Source organism: Sciurus carolinensis, chromosome 4, assembly GCF_902686445.1.
Source record: "Sciurus carolinensis chromosome 4, mSciCar1.2, whole genome shotgun sequence".
In the NCBI taxonomy this organism is placed as follows: domain Eukaryota; kingdom Metazoa; phylum Chordata; class Mammalia; order Rodentia; family Sciuridae; genus Sciurus; species Sciurus carolinensis.
The window spans coordinates 88680675-88696516 of NC_062216.1; the positions used below are offsets into that span (position 1 = coordinate 88680675).

Consider the following 15842-nt stretch of genomic DNA (forward strand, 5'->3'; position numbering starts at 1 on the left):
ATGCACCTGTACCCTGATTTAATAGTCTTGTGGTCAAGTTCAGTGAGGGGGTGTTTCAGGACTTACTCAGGCCACATGGGCAGAACATAGAGCTGGGTCTCCCAGGCCTGAGTCTCAGCTTTCTCCTCTCTGCATGCTGCATGCTGCCTGCTCAGAACCTCTCCCTGTCTCCATCCTGAAGGAATGCTCTGGAAGCAATCATTGGCCACATACTTGTCGTGCACCAGGTGACTTCACAGACATTTTCTACTTAATTTTCATAGTAACCCTGGATCTGGAGATCTTGGGTCATATAACCAATAAAGAGGTAGGGCATAGCTTCATTCCCAGATCATTTTACCTCATGTCAGGTATTACTTCCAACCGGGCTGTATAGCTCTTACCTCCAGACCAATTGAAACTGGCTGGTCAGCACAAAGTGCTACAGGAGATTTAGAAGAAAAATTTATCACAGACATATAGTAACATCTAACTTTGCCTAGTACCTGGCAGCTTACAAATCACATTTGTTTCTTCTTTGCATTCTCAAAAAAAGAAAAAAGAAACTAACAAGGATGACAGACTTGCTCAAGTTCATTAGGTTAATAAATCTTTTCTTAATTATTAATAAAATGTGTATTAGATGATGTGGACTCAAGTTCACACTTCCTCCACTATCACCATGCTCAGGGCAATCATTCCTTTAGCGGGTGAAATTAAATACTCAATTAAAAATGGAAAGTGTCACATGCATAAACATATTTTTTTAATCCAAAAGCTACAGTAAATCCGTAATACCTGTATTGCTATTTGCAAGACAGTTTTTCTATTATACAATTCCCAATTCTTTCTCACACGGAATGCCTACCCATCTTCCTCCTGTTATGCTCATCTAAGGAGGATGGCTGAAATGGGCCACAATGTGAAAATCTGCATGCTCATTCCTCATGCCTTAAAGTCCCCAGACTAGCTCAGCAGCCATACTGGCCGTAGCAGCAGCATCAAAATCCACACTCGTGTTAGTAGTACCAGCAGTAAGTCATTGCAGAAGAAAGAAGAATGAATTTACTGTCTTGTCTAACATTGTGCTAGGTTCTAGGGATAAAAAAAAATCAGACCTGCCTTCAGAGAACATGATTAAGAACGGGAAAACCAAGCTTAGGCTACAAAAGCAAAAATAAATAAATGGAACTACGTCAAACCCAAAAGCTTCTGCGCAGCAAACGAAATAATCAACAAAATTAAAAGCAATCTACAGAGTGAGGAAAATATTTGCAAAGCACATATCTAACACAGGATTAAAACCCAAGATTTCACTGGAATATTGCTCAACCATAAAGAAGAATGAAACTCTGCCATTTTCTGGTAAATGGATGGAACTGGAGACTATCATGCTAAGTGAAAAAAGTCAATCCCCCAAAACCAAAGGCTGTTCTCTCTGATGTGTAGATACTAACACACAATAAGGAACAAAGGAGGGAAGAATAGAAGTTCACTGGATTAGTCAAAGGGGAATGAAGGGAAGGGAAGGGAATGGGAATAGAAAAGATGGTATAATGAAATGGACATAACTTTCCTACGTTCATATATGAATACACCAGTATAACTCCACATCGTATACAACTACAAGTATGGGAAATTCTACTCCATGTATGTATAAAATGTTAAAATACATCCTACAGTCATGCATAACCAAAAAGAACAAATTAAAAACTTTTTAAAATCCAAAATTTATACTGAATTCTTACAATAGAGGAAAATCCATAACCTGATTTAAAAATGGGCAAAGGACTGAACAAATATTTCTCCAAAGACATAAAAATAACTAATAAGTGTATGAGAAGGTGATCAACATGATTTGTCATCAGGGAAATACAAAATGAAACCACCATGAGACACTGTGAGGATAGCTATCACCAAAAAAGCAAAAGTCAGCACATGCTAGAGAAAGTGTAGAGAAAAGGGAACTCTTGTACACTGTTGGGGGTAATGTAGATCAGTGCAGCCATTAAGGAAACCAGTATGGAGGTTTCTGAAGTAATTAAAAATAAACCTACCCAACAACACAGCAATCCCTCTTCTGGGTTCACACCCAAAGGAGATAGAATCACCACCTCACCCAGACACCTACATTTGCTGCAGCATTGTTCACAATAGCTGAGATACAGAAACAAACCAAATGCCTGTCAATGGATGAATGAAGAAAGAAATTGGAATATAATTCAGCCTTAAAAAAGAAAGAGAACTTTCAATGTGCCACATGGATGGACCTAGAGGATATTTTAAATAAAATAAGTCAAACACAGAAAGACAAATATTGCATGATGTCATGTATATGTGGAGTCTGGGGCGAAGGGGAAAGAGAATGAATCAGTGATTATCATAAGCGGGGGGTTGGGGAAAAAGGAAAAAATTGGGGAAACGTAGCTCAAAGAATAAAAAATAGTAGATGTGTAGGATGAACAAGTTTAGGATGAACAAGTTTAGTGATATAACATACAATATGAGGATCACAGGTACCAAAACTATAATGTGTTAGGATTTTGTTAAGTAGATTTTAGCTGCTCTTATTTCAAGTAAAAGTAACTATAAAATGACAGATATGCTAACCTGCTTCACTATGGTAACCACTTTTTTCTGTATGTATCCCATAATATCATGTGGTAAATAATATGATAATATTTATTTTTTAAAAAGAGGAAAAGCAACCAACAGGAAAGTTACTGCTCATATGTTCAAGAAGGCACAGTGGAGATGTGGGCTGGTATTGTGGTTGCTTGGAAAGAGGACATTAAAGTTCCAGGAAGTTTCCTCTCTGAGATTTGCAGTCTGGGAGGAATGGCAGGATGACAGAGGAGGCAAGTGATTTCAGACAGGAAAGCTGCCACAGAGGCATAAGAAAATAAGATGCAATCCCAATAAAATCATCAGAACACACAATACAAATATTGAGACTGTAATACACATCACCCACCATCCAACTTAAATTTTGAGGAAAAAATATACCAGCTTCGAGAATTTGGGGCAAATTTGGTTCCTACTCCCTTTCTCATGTTTTGTGTTGATGGTACATAATATCTACTTCTATTTTGTGGTAGACAAAAACCACGGGGTTAAAGAAGGAAAAGGAGGCCAGGTGCAGTGGTACATACCTGTAATCCCAGCAGTTCAGGAGGCTGAGGCAGGAGGATCATGAGTTCAAAGCCAGCCTCAGCAAAAGCGAGGTACTAAGCAACTCAGTGAGACCCTGTCTCTAAATAAAATACAAAATATGGCTGGGGATGTGGCTCAGTGGCTGAGAGGCCCTGAGTTCATTCCCTGGTAACCAAAAGAAAAAAGCAAAAGGAATTCTATTCAAGTTTCTACTTCTAAATCATCGATTGAGAAGTTTGAGTGTGAACCAAGTACAGGAATTAGAACCTAAATGCTTTTTATTACATGAATTCCAGCTTCCACAGCAGTAACGCCTCTTGAAGCTTTGTTGTACCGGGAGGATAAATACTTAGGAAGCTTGAGAGTCACTTGCTAAAACCCTACCAGGTCTCATCCCTCCTAATGGAAGCCACACAGTTCAATTTAGCCACAAGGTCCTCATCTGCTTTTTGGACCAACAGTCCAGTAAGACCAAGATTTTGGAGAAACTCAACAGGTAAATAAAGGTAAGACTCCAACCACCTGGTTCATATTGCCTAGTGTCAGCATGGGCCTTGTTGAGACTCTTGCAGATGCCACATTCAGCACTTTGGTCTCCAGACATGTCTCCAGACATGAAGAAGGTTGGCAGGCTGCCACTCCAATGACTGACACTATTGGGCTTCTTCCAAGGAATGATTGAGTTTGAGACAGTAGGAGTGAATAAGAGTTCTGCCTTGTTTTCAGTATTTGACCAGGATCTGCTGCTACACTTCAGTTTTAGACTCAGGTTTTGGAAGGCTGAATATTCAGGTAGACAAACATCCAAGCCAATGCCATTTCTGGCATTCCTGAACACGCATGCAATGGATGATTGTGTGAGCATGCACACTGCCGTCACATCTAAGCAGGGCACCCAAGTGAGCGGCTCAAACAGGCGGCATCATCAGAATCTACTGTTTGTGCCTGAACTTGCAACTCAAAATCCCAATAAGCAGCCTAGAAGGAAACGAACTGAAAATCTCTTCATGTGCTTTACATCTTGAAATTCTATCAGTTGAGTGATGTAGAAATGCATATTTAATATTGCAAGAAGAGAGTGCTACAGTAACCTTATTAAGAAACTTGTTAATTTTATGTACAAAAATTATGAAAAATTATTGACTACATAGGAGTATAGCAGTCAGGAATAAAAGAAATACCAAGAGTGTGTTTGGAAGATAACCTCATCATCTTTCTACCACCAAACATCAATAAAATGTAAATGGCAACATAGAGAAAAACAGTTGAGATCAAACGAAAATTTAAATCTTTGTAGAATCATTTGACATACCAGCATTCAAATCATTAAACTTCAAGAGCTAGATTTAATTTTGCAGTTATTTAACTTCAATTAGAAAAATAATTATTGAGGGAGAAAGTCCTAGGCAGGAATTCTTCATATCTTCTTAAGAAGACTTAATGATTAAATGTCAAATTTGCTCCCCAAAAGTGCTCTGAGAAATAAAAACTTGAAAAACAACATCTTTGAATACTGATCTCTGACATTGATGGATAATCATCTTTGATCCATCACAATGAAGAATTTCTCATATTTCTCTCTCCTGCTTTATTCTTATCTGTGGCACCAAGCTCTACTTGAACACTATTTAACTTGTAGTCTTATTATTGTCTTCCTGTTTTAGTCAACATTTTCATTACCATTACCAAAAAACCTGACATGTACAAGAGAGGAGAAAAAGTTTATTTGGGGCTCGCAGTTTCAGAGGTCTCAGTCCACAGACAGCCAACTCCATTGCTCTCTGTGCTCAAGATGAGGGAGAACATCATGGCAGAAGGGTGTGATGAAGGAATACAGCTCTGGATATTAAATAGGAAGCAGAGATGGAGTCCCATTCGCAGGAAAAATATATAAACCCCAAGGCAAGCCCCCAGTGACCAATCTCCTCCAACCACACCCTATCTGCCTTCAGTTACCACCCAGTTAAGCCATATCAATGTATTAGGATTAGGATTAGGTTAAGGCTCTCAAAACCCAACCATTTCACCACTGAACATTCTTACATTAACTCTCACAGGAGCTTTTGGGGGATACTGCCTGTCTAAACCAGAACACTCCCTGAGTCCCAGACCACAAACCCCATGAGGGAAAGGACCTTTGTCTTCCGTTCACTGTCTCCTCATCTCTTGCAAAGCAATGCACCCACTTAAAAGGTACTGAATAAATACTGAGTGGATAAAAATAGCTAACAAATGGGAACAAAAAAGACAATGTTGGCGAAACAAGAGGACTCAATGTACATTTTGGTCTTACCAATCAAAATTCAAATTTAAGTAAATTCCTTATCATTTTTGTCTATGGAAACTAAAACTAACAATGGCAAAATAATTGCTGTAGACTGGCAAACATCTTCAGTAGTAGAAGATCCAGGACTTTTGAGATTTGTTGAGTAGTGGATTGGGGTTATACTGTGCACTAAACATTAGTTCAATTGAAATATACCTGTCTCTAGGATTGCAGAGAGGTAGCTAGGACCACAGGAACCATCTACCAGCTAACAGATTATTTTTCCTTCACCAGGATGTCAAACTTCAAATTTGACTTTTTAAATGTTTGAGAAGCTTTCAAATTTAATACTCTCTCCTGAAAGTTTTTTCTATTCTAGTGATATTTGACTTTGGTCAATTACTGATTTAATATTTGGCTTTTGGCCAAAACATGTATAAATGCATCTCTTCAGATAGTTAAAGCAATAGCCTTTATTGTAAACTGTCCTGAGCTGAGTTCCTAAAACTCCTTTTAAAACTACCATATGTTGTCTCCTCAGGTTAATGCCGCAGTGCCTCGAATTCATTCCTGAAAGTGCTCAAAGTCTCACCATTAGAGAACAGTTTTGTAATTGAGATAAAATGTATAGAATACTTAGCATATTAGATGGTCTCACTAAGTATTTCATTTCATTCTTCTTCTTGATTATTGGAGATTAACTGTCCAACTCTGCTTATCTCACACAATCCTAGTTCGTAACTTGGCATAATTATTGAGAGTTCCTCCTCTATTCCCAAACATGCCCCTATTTAAGTGATAAATTATATATCCACCCCATTAAGGTAGAAGCTGAAGAGGTGACATCCAATGAAAGAAGTCTTTAAGTGGAGAATCTGGGGAACTACAGAAAAATCAGAAAAGTTTATTCTAAATAACTCTGTGATAGATTTCACAGAGATTATGGAAGATAGTGTTCAGGTGGTCATAAAGCTATTTTCCCTTGATTTAATGAAATCTTTGTCTTAAATCATCAATTTTGAAGCAAGTTTAACAGTCAAGACTCAGAGTTTGGGGTGCAGCTCAGTGGCAGAGCACTTGCCTAGCATGATGCCCTGGGTTCAGTCCCTACCACTGCAATGAAAATAAATATAAACCAAGAGTCACTCTTGACTAAGGGCCCAGACCCTATGGGATCTAGTAAGGACTGGCAGAAGTTGTACTGAAGAATTTCAATGAACATTAGTCTTCCTTCTTATGATCACTAGTGTATATGGCTAGGAAGATTCTAACGTCAGCCTTAAGAATCAGGTGCAGAGCCAAGTCCCTGGCAAGAGAGTAGAAGCAAGTGATAAAAGCACATCTCTCAACAAGGATAAAACCGGCTGCCCACAACGTGGCCCCCACAACTTCTTGCACTTAACCCAAGAGATGCAAAGTACATACTCAAGATAGTATAGGTATTTGTTTTCATCTTATTTTTCTGTAAAAATCTCTTGAATTGTTTGGAGGAGAAATACTTTCATTGGCTTGTTGCTTAAAATAACTTATACAGATACAATAGAAAGTATTTTCAATGATTAATCATCTGGATAATTTCACAGAACTACAAACAACAGAGAAAAAAATAACTCTTATCTACTGCTTAAGACAGCAAGTAATCTTGTATTATTGAGAAGTATTTTATTCTTCACATTAGAAACGATTACACAATGAAGTATTCCAAAGAAAGTAAATTAGTGCCACACGTAGTTAACAATTCCTTAGAACAGCCAGAGCAATTGAAAGGAGAAACTTTTGGAACACAAATATCTCAAGGATGATCTGTTTCCCCTAATACATATTTATTTTGCAATTTGTTTAATAAGCATACATGATTATTTGAATTAAATGATATAAAAATTTTGCTAAGAAGGATTTCAGTGTGGGCTTATTTTGTCTTTCTCTTTATGCTTACAAGTCTATATATTTAGAAAGATCCTACTATTATCCTCTGAGAATCACCTATCTGCTCTTTTGGGAGCCAGAGGTGAGTGGGCTCCTTTGCACAACACTTGCTCATTCATTCATTCATTTGTTCATTAAATCAACAAATATATATTGAGCAACTTCTATGTGCCTAGTGCCGTTCTAGGCACAATGGGCAGAATGCTCCATAAACCAGGGGGGAGGGACACACCATGCCCTCTTAGTGAATGAAGGAGCCAGACAAACAAGATAAATAAGTTACATGGGTGAGTTGGGAAGGGTACAATTTTCAACAACATGGGCTAATTAACTCCTCACTGGACAAGTGACATTTGAGTGAAAATCAAAAGGAGGCAAGGAAGTAAGTCATGTGAATATCAGAGAGGAGGGTGTGAAAGAGTCCAAACTCCTCCTCTTTCTTCTTAGAATCCTGGCTGGGTCTGAGAATAAATCATAAGATAGATTAACAGAAGAAAAGTATACAAATTTACATAATGTAAGTCTTATGTCCTATGGATGCTCTCATAAGGAAATAAAGACCCAAAGAAATGGCAAAGCCTACATGCTTTTGTATTAGGTTGAACAAAACCAGGATATTTGCAAAAGTAACTTAATTATGTATGGAGGCCAGGGCAAACATAAGAATTATTGTAACAAGATCTGTTTTGTACAGAATTCTCTCAGCTGTGGGTCCCCATCACAGAAGGCTTCTTTTCTCCTGGCTAGGGAGGGCATCTTTCACATGGGAATTTTTATCTCCTGTTTTCATGAAGAAAAGGGGAAGATGAGAATGTTCCCATCTTGCATCTGCTGTTTTTCAAGTGCCTTTGGCTGGAAGTAATTCTCATGTCAAAGCAGCATCGTCTGGGGTACATATTCTGGCCCCTCTTGAGAGCCTGCCAGGTAGTACAATGGTAAGTGCAGAAGCTGTGAGGAGTGTGCCTGATGTGATCAAAGGCCACCAAAGAACCAGAGAAATGCAAACCAAGTGAGGACAGAAAGGGTGTGTCAGGGAGGCTCATGCCTGGCTGTGCCCAGGGCTGTGTGAGAGAAGAATCTGCCCTCACCCCCAACCTTTCTTGGCATCATCCACAGACCCTCAAGAGTTATTCCAACTCCACAATCACAGAAAGACACGTGGATTTAACTGAAGTTATAATGGAGAGGGTGGGGTCACTGATGCTGCAGAAATTTCACAAAACCTCCCAATGAGTACCTGTCTTTCCCCTGTACACAATTCCACCACCTCCTCTAACCAGCCCCCAAGCCCATCCTCTCTCCTTCGTATCTCTCTCTTATTCAGAGCAACTTCCCTCTAGTAGACTCTTGTTTTGTATTCCCTTTGTGAACATTTAACAACATACTTAGGTCTGAGAAACTCCATCATATGAACGTTTTTGGGGATTTTTCTCCCTCCTTTGGAAAATGGAGGAGTTTAAAAGACAAAGAAATTTTTCTTGTTATATATTTTTAATCTTCACAAATAAAATTATTTCTGTTAGCCTGTCAACAGCATCATGACACAACAACTAAGTGGATGTACAACAAATCTGGAGTATGTTTTCAGTGATCTGAATCTTCAAACTCAGGTTTGGAGGGCTGGGCAACATAGGGACAGGGCAGGTGTATTTGCCCAGAGAGATAGTTCAGTAGTTACTGTGAGAACAACCCAGATCACACCACCAGCCCACAAGTAAACCACCACACTCCACTGGACTGTGCCCTGGTGGTTCCTTCTCCAAACTGTAGACACTGATTTCCAATTTAACTGCTTCTCAAATGTACAAGTTTACACAGCAGGGGGGGATGCAGGAGAGATGACCTACCTAATCATGGTCCATAATGTTCATGTACTACACTGGGGGAGCGAGACATTATGTACAGTCATCCTCAGGTATCCACTGGAAGTTAGTTCCACAATCCCCCCATGAATACTGAAATTGGCAGATGCTCAAGTCCCATATATAAAAATGGCATAATATTTGCATATAACCTATGCACCTTCTCCTGAATTCTTTAAATCATCTCCAGATTACTTATAATATCTAATACAATATAAATACATAATATAAATACATGCAAATAGTTGTTACTGTATTGTTCAGGGAATAATGACAAGGCAAAGCTCTGCACCTTTTAAAAGTACAGACTTGATTTTTTGCTGAGTATTTATGATTCACCATTGGTTGGATCTGTGAATACAGAATCCATGGCTCCATTAAATATAAGAACTCCACTCAGAAACACTTTGTTTATGGTTCTAATGATGCCTGGGTCTGAGATAATTTCTGTGAAAGATAGGCAGAAGTTGGTGAGAGGCAAGGAAGAAGAATGAAGAGAGAGAGAAATACCAAAATGAATCTGCCAAGTTACACAGACTTTTCTAAGCTAGGAATCTGGAACAGCAAGCACTCAGGTGACCAGGGAGGTGGGGTTTTTTATTGGGTGGCTCAGCCCAGCTCTATTGCCCACTAGATGCAGAACCTGACAGTAGCACTTGTCCTGAAATTTCCAGAGCATAATTATCTTCTTCATGATTCATGGCACACATTTCTGGTATTTCCATGAGTAAGATTCAAAATTATTTTCTGAGAAAAAATTTGGCTTTGTGCTATGACCCATTTTCACAGAATAGAATCCTGTATAAACACAAGTCAGGGATTCTCAATTTTCTTTACAGAATATTAACTATGCCACCTGCTTGTCTAAAACACATGGGTCTCTCTTTACTCAGCACAGAATAGCAGCATTTCAGCTTGTCACCAAACTTTAAAGACTGTCATCCAGCTCCCATTAACTGTGTAGTTAAAGGACCGGGTATTTAAGAGAAAAAAAGGGATGTTAGCTGAATTTTCTCGCAGAAGGTAAGAGCTTTTATATTCTTTCTCTGGATGAAGTCAAATCATAAGCAGTCAGCTATTCACACTGCATAAAAGTAATTATTTTTAAACTTCCACCCTATAAACTCATAGATGTGAATAAAGCTATTCTCCAGGTCAAGTGTGTCCACTCAACTCGCCACCAACCTACTGTGAAAATAGCACGGCAGGCATTTTCATCTCACCCATCCATCATCCCTCACGATGTTGCTATGTTCACTACTTCTGTACGTAATTTTGAATTGTTTTCTGACTATCACTGATCCCCTCCTGATAGAAGAGTGCAGAGGTATTGAGAAAGTTGACAGCAGTAGTTCAGGAGAAGCGTAGGCTTCGTACTACAAACAAAAGCAGAAATGATTTTTTTTATGGAAAGCATAGAGAATATAAAAGATATTTTAAGTGTAGATGGAATGAATCATTTGACAATGAGAGAATAAAGAAACAACTGGCAAGAGCAAAGGAAAATAATAGATGAAATGGATTTTTTTTTTTTTTTTTAGTTTGTCAATGAGATAAGCGGAGGTTAAAAACTAGAGTCCATATAAACTTACAGTGATTTACTCGGCACTTAGACATTGACACTGCGTATATCAGAGAAGCACAGGAATATTTGCATTTACTGCTAAAAACACAGCTATGTATTAATCCAATGATAACTCAGGGTAATGGTAGGGCATTACAGTAAATATCTGTTATATCACTTATTTATTTATTTATTTGCAGGATCAGGGTTCACACACAGGGCCTTACTGAGCTACGCCCCACCCAACCCACTGCGTTACTAAAAAACTTAAGGAGCAGATGGCATAAGCACTGCTGATGACAGTGTGTCCCTTATGTTCAAGGCCACTGTGAATCTGCCCTTTGGAGGGTTGGGGACAGCAGCACCTGCTAATGTGGACCCTTGCCACCAGGAAAAAGATCCTTCAGCTCTGGAAATGATCTTTTTTAATTCCTTTAATAACTTCTGTCCTCCCTTTCTTTTATATTTCTCTTCTGGAATTCCTATTATCCAAACTTCGCATGTTTTTTGGTTGGGATTTTTTTTTTTTTTTTTCGTTTTCATTTTTTTCATTCCTACTTTTGGGGCAGTGATTTCCTAGCATTACTTTGCAAATAGATCCATTCATATTCTTAATCCCACTATCCCATTTTTAATAACAAATTCTTTCTTTAGTGTTGAAAGGCTGTTTTCGGATGGTTCCTAACTTCTGTGAATGCAGTCTACTTTCTTTAGAGGGGCCATAACTGTATCCTTTGTTACCTATTCTTCTGCTTCCTGCTTTGCCTATTTTCTGTCTTTTTTCCTATTGGTTTGTTTGGTCTCTGTGCTTCATATGAGAGGCTTTCTACAACCTTCTGTTGACATTTAAGAATGAGGCACTAAACAGCTGAATGAGGCTCTTACACCTGGGCTTCATCAAGGATGATCCAGCTGGGACGCCACCTCTCCATCTGACCAGGACCCTCAGACATCAGGGCCCTGTCTTTTCACTTAGACTAGTCAGTTCCCCCAGAAAGGAACCCTCCGGATTTCTGATAAGGTTAAGCCCAGTCCCTGTGAAAAGGGGGACCGAGGTCTCCCTCTTCACTACTTGATTCCTGTTCCCGCTGATGCCTCTCTCCGGGTGGTGAGTCTACCTCACCTCCAGGAGTTCCCCAGAGAGGAAGCGCAACAACTCCCTGGTCCTTGCAGAAGTGGCCGCCTTCTAATTTTAGTGTCATCAGCGCTTGACCTCTTTAGTGGGGAGTCTTGAGAATTCTGCAGCCTGGGCTGACTTCCTTCTGACTGGTTCTCTTGCTGCTGGCACTCGAGTTGTAGATTTCTGTACTGTTCAGATATCACTGGGCCATCCACTTTTCATCTCCTAAGATTTTGTTGACTCTTTTGTCTGCTGTTATCTCCTCTTCCATCGTCTTCATTCTTGCAAGCTGATGCCTACCTGTACTCTGTTCATTTTATTAGTCTTTCAAGAGGGAGCTGAAAACCAGAAGCCAGATGGTACTATACTTTTCAACTTTTCACTTCTTTTAACTTCTCTCCAATATGATTTTTCATGTTTTCCGATTTCAAAACATATGAGTATAAAAAAATTGCTGAAAGGCAACCATGGAAATTTTTTTAATGATAACTGACTTAAAGAAATAGAAATAATATATAGGGGCATGTGGGAAGTTTTAATTTTTATCTTATATGTTTCTACACCATTTTGGTTCCATGAACTCTTATTACTTCATCATTTTAAATCTGATTAACTGTTATGAGTTATTTTAAAATGAAATAGTCCTCTTTTTCTGGCTGGAACCATGGAGGTTGCTGAAGAGAAGAAAAAGAAGGTCCCTGCTGTGCCAGAAACCCTTAAGAAAAAGTGAAGGAATTATGCAGAGTTGAAGATAAAGCGCCTGAGGAAGAAGTTTGCCCAAAAGATGCTTCGAAAGGCAAGGAGGAAGCTTATTTATGAAAAAGCCAAGCATTACCACAAGGAATATAGACAGATGTACAGAACAGAGATTCGAATGGCTAGAATGGCAAGAAAAGCTGGCAACTTCTATGTACCTGCAGAACCCAAACTGGCATTTGTCATCAGGATCAGGGGTATCAATGGTGTGAGCCCAAAGGTTCGTAAGGTGTTACAACTTCTTCGCCTTCGCCAGATCTTCAATGGCACCTTTGTAAAGCTCAACAAGGCTTCAATTAACATGCTGAGGATTGCATGGGGGTACCCAAACCTGAAGTCAGTGAGTGAACTCATCTACAAGCGTGGCTATGGCAAAATCAATAAGAAACGAATTGCCTTGACGGATAACGCTTTGATTGCATGATCTCTTGGTAAATATAGCATCGTCTGCATGGAGGATCTGATTCATGAGATCTACACTGTTGGAAAACGCTTCAAAGAGGCAAATAACTTCCTGTGGCCCTTCAAATTATCTTCTCCAAGAGGTGGAATGAAGAAAAAGACCACCCATTTTGTAGAAGGCAGAGATGCTGGCAACAGGGAAGACCAGATCAACAGACTTATTAGAAGAATGAACTAAGGTATCTACCATCATATTTTTGTAATCTGGTCAGTTAATAAAACAGTACCTGCTCTCAATGTAAACAAAAAAAAAAAATGAAATAGTGGTGAGCACAGTGGCCCATGCCCATAATCCCAGTCACTTGGTAGGCTGAAGTAGGAGGATCACCAAGTTCAAGGCCAGCCTGGGCAACTTAGCCAGTTCCTAATCAACTTGGTGAGGTCCTAATCAACTTAGTGAGGCCCTATCTCAGAGTCAAAACTAACAGGAGTGAAGATTTGGCTCAAGGTTAGAGCACCCCTTTATTCAATCCCCAATACGGAAGGAAAGGAAGGGAAGGGAAGGGAAGGGAAGGGAAGGGAAAGGGAAGGGGAAGGGAAGGGAAGGGAAAGGGAAGGGAAAGGGAAGGGAAGGGGAAGGGAAGGGAAAGGAAGAAAGAAAAAGGAAGGAAGAGAGAGAGGGAAAGAAAGAAAGAAGAGGGAGAGAGGGAAAGAAAGAAAGAAGAGGGAGAGAGGGTAAGAACAGGAAGAAGGAAGAAAAGAAGGGGCACATTATAGAAAATACAGAAGAGGTTTAAAAAGAAATTAATAGTTAAAGAAAATACAACCATATAGAAAAACACCATTAAGATTTTTCTCCCTGTAATCTTGTTAAACTCTCAGGCTTTTTCAAATTTGACGTACACTCACCATTCGATTATTCCAGCTCTCTGGCATCTTCTAAAATCTCCTTTTAACTAGATCCTAACGTCTGCCCATAAAATAAAGAAAGTACTTATTTTTTTCCTAATTAAAGAAAATTCCCTCAAATAGGCCACCTTCTTAAGATGCGACAAAATCTGAGAATTTTTGCAGACTAAACGTCTCAAAACACTCATTGCCACTTTGCACACCATCCTGTTTCCTTGCCTCCATTCCGACTTTACTGAAATTGCCTCCTCCAAGGTCTTCACAGACATCCCAATAGTCAATCACATGACCCTTCCTCACTTCTTGCTCATCCTGCCCACTCTCGCATCTGACCTTGCTGCCCAAGCCCTTCAGCCCTGGACATACAGTCAGAACCCCATCCTACCTGTCCTCCTCCCATTGCTCCCTCTCTTCCCTAACAAAATAGCCCTTCTTTCTCCCATCCCCTCAGTGTAGTCTGTCCCAAACTACAAACCTCCCTTCTCAGTGTTTCTTACTCTAATTGCAACAAGGACTGAATCACAACCACATTCCTCAAACCTGTGCTGAAAGGGCCCATAATATCTCCAAAAGAGATGCAGGGGAGAACCGACCTAGGATGCACAATCAAGATGTGTCTAAAGTTGGAGGGTGGGATTGGGCCAGTGGAAAAAGGAGAACCCAGAGGGAAAAGAAGAAATTAAGAAAAAGATTCAGTTCTTACTAGACATAAGATACTACGCCAGGTCCTTTCCCATGCATTAGTCATTTATTGTTCTCAGAACAATCATGCAAGTTAGATATTTCTATTTCTCTTTTCATGAGTTGAGCAGCAGCACAAAGCTACATAGCTGTGATCCAGGTTACAGATGAGGTAGCCAGCAGAGTGCAGTGGAAAGAACAGAGGCTTCCCTGGTCTTGGGCTTCCACTCAGCCACTTACTCTAGGGGTTTAGCCACATCACTCAGTCTTCTGGTTTCCAGTTTTCTCATTTATAAATTGGGGACAAAAATTAGCTGACTTATAAATAAAAGGATCATAAGTAAGCTGTACAGAGATCCTTAGGATATGGGAAGTGGTCATAAATACTTGTGGTTATTGCTATCCTAACTTATAAATGGGTTGTTTTCATAACAAAAGAGAACCCTCTGCAAGTCGAAGGAAGGGAAAATTTCAAGAAGAGGAGAAATAAGGCATAAACCCAAAGTGGATTGAAACCCAGGCCTTCAGTGGCTGCCCAACCTAGAAGCGGAGTTCTCAGCAAGTCTCTTATGTTCAGTCCAAGTGTGTGAGGAAAGTAGAGGCCATCCCTCTGTGACTGAGCAAGTAAGTGACTTAACTAGCCCAGGCATCTTGTGGGCTGGGAAGGTGTCTCACCCAGTAACTCCTATTGTCTAGATACTTGATCCAAAACAAGAGGGCTGGGCCTATGCTTTCTGATAAAAATTTAGAAAAAAGAATTTTTTTTTTTTTTAAAGGCACAATAACAACAAAAAGGTAAAGCATCATAAGTGCCTGTGGATTTAGAAAGGTCAACCTTCAGAAACTGCTGAATCTCTTCCGGACTCACTTCAGAACATGTCTCACATTTCTCTTCCCATAAAAATGCGATAATCAACACGGTAACCCAAAATGAACAGACTAAAGAAAAACACGAGCTGACCAGAAGAGCTGACAGAGGCATTACAGCCATGGAAGCATTTCAGACAGCAGCTGCAGACTGTTCCCAGACACTCTGATAATGGAGAACATAATTAGTTTTCCTCAGCAAAGAAAAATAGAAGAACTGATGAGGTCAAAACCCATAAATTAATTCAATTCAATGAGTGTTAGTGTTTGCTTGAACAAATCCTTTGGGCTTGAAACCAGGGGTCACAGAAGATGCAGAGACACAGACAGAGGACACGAAGGGGACCCAGGTAATCA

The 15842-nt window shown here is 39.6% G+C and overlaps 1 protein-coding gene and 1 pseudogene across 1 annotated transcript in view; one reads left to right on the top strand and one right to left on the bottom strand.

The window, feature by feature from the left end:
• St8sia1 (ST8 alpha-N-acetyl-neuraminide alpha-2,8-sialyltransferase 1) overlaps positions 1-15842 on the bottom strand; it is a 126339-nt gene that overhangs the window by 86446 nt on the left and 24051 nt on the right.
• LOC124983768 (60S ribosomal protein L7-like) lies at positions 12535-13331 on the top strand (annotated as a pseudogene).